Below are 1,438 nucleotides of genomic sequence, written 5' to 3'. Positions count from 1 at the left end.
TTAAAACCATATATTTAGGCTAAACCGGAGTTTAATCTTGGAAAACCAGTTTCTCTCGACTCTGCTCTGTTCTACTATAACTCTAATTAAAACCATATATTTAGGCTAAACCGGAGTTTAATCTTGGAAAACCAGTTTCTCTCGACTCTGCTCTGTTCTGCTATAACTCTAATTAAAACCATATATTTAGGCTAAACCGGAGTTTAATCTTGGAAAACCGGTTTCCCTTGACTCTGCTCTGTTCTGCTATAACTCTAATTAAAACCATATATTTAGGCTAAACCGGAGTTTAATCTTGGAAAACCGGTTTCCCTTAGTAGCGATCAAAAGCGCTTTTTTATCGCATTAAGCCTATAACCCCTTTCATTTTTCGCGAACACTCCCTTTAAATCTGTGATTACAGCGCTTAGCCAGCTATTTTCACCGTCGACAGCTAAACCTTAGACGCAGCAAAACCGCCAAAAATAGTGTGGGAGACCTTATACTAACAAATTTAACATACTTAGCACAAAAAATACGAAAAGTCTACATTTAATGGGTGAAAACAAGTTCTAAGGTTAAGACTCACGACACTTTTAATCAGGACCTTTAGTTTGTGATGGAAAGATGCCTAAATGATGCCAGGAATAGACAACGTACCCCGATTTAAATACTTAAACCTCAATTTCAAAGTTTGGTCGCTAGATATTTAGTTTAGTCGCTAAAGAAAGCGATTTTTCAAACAAGGAATACATATTACATTCTCAGATCCATAAACATACATCCATCCATACATCCATGCACATCATACATTCATTAACATACTCCCTATATATCTATCCATACATCCATGCAAATCATACATCCATATGCATACGTCATAACTACCCATCTATAAATTGCAATTATTTCGTATCCATATATCCATACATCCTTATGATTTAAATAATTTTACATTTCTAGTCAGTTTTCTCCAAGTTTCGTGCTCGGAGAACATCTTCGGATCACGAAATGGTTCTCCTCTTGCATTCTCTTCTTCCTTCTCTTCCTTCCACATTCTCTTCTTCCATTCTATTCTTCCATTATATTTTTCCATTCTATTTATTCTCTTCTTCCATTCTCTTCTTCCATTCTCTTCCTTCCATTCTCTTCTTGCATTCTATTCTTCCATTCTATTTTTCCATTCTATTTATTCTATTTTTCCATTCTATTTATTCTCTTCTTCCATTCTCTTCTTCCATTCTATTTTTCCATTCCATTTATACTCTTCTTCCATTCTCTTCTTCCATTCTCTTCCTTTCATTCTCTTCTTCCATTATATTTTTCCATTCTATTTATTCTCTTCTTCCATTCTCTTCTTCCATTCTCTTCTTCCATTCTCTTCCTTCCATTCTCTTCTTCCATTCTATTCTTCCATTCTATTTTTCCATTCTATTTATTCTCTTCTTCCATTCTATTT

This window comes from Eurytemora carolleeae, unplaced genomic scaffold (assembly GCF_000591075.1).
Source record: "Eurytemora carolleeae unplaced genomic scaffold, Eaff_2.0 scaffold146, whole genome shotgun sequence".
NCBI lineage: Eukaryota > Metazoa > Arthropoda > Copepoda > Calanoida > Temoridae > Eurytemora > Eurytemora carolleeae.
This window is presented reverse-complemented; position numbering follows the sequence as displayed.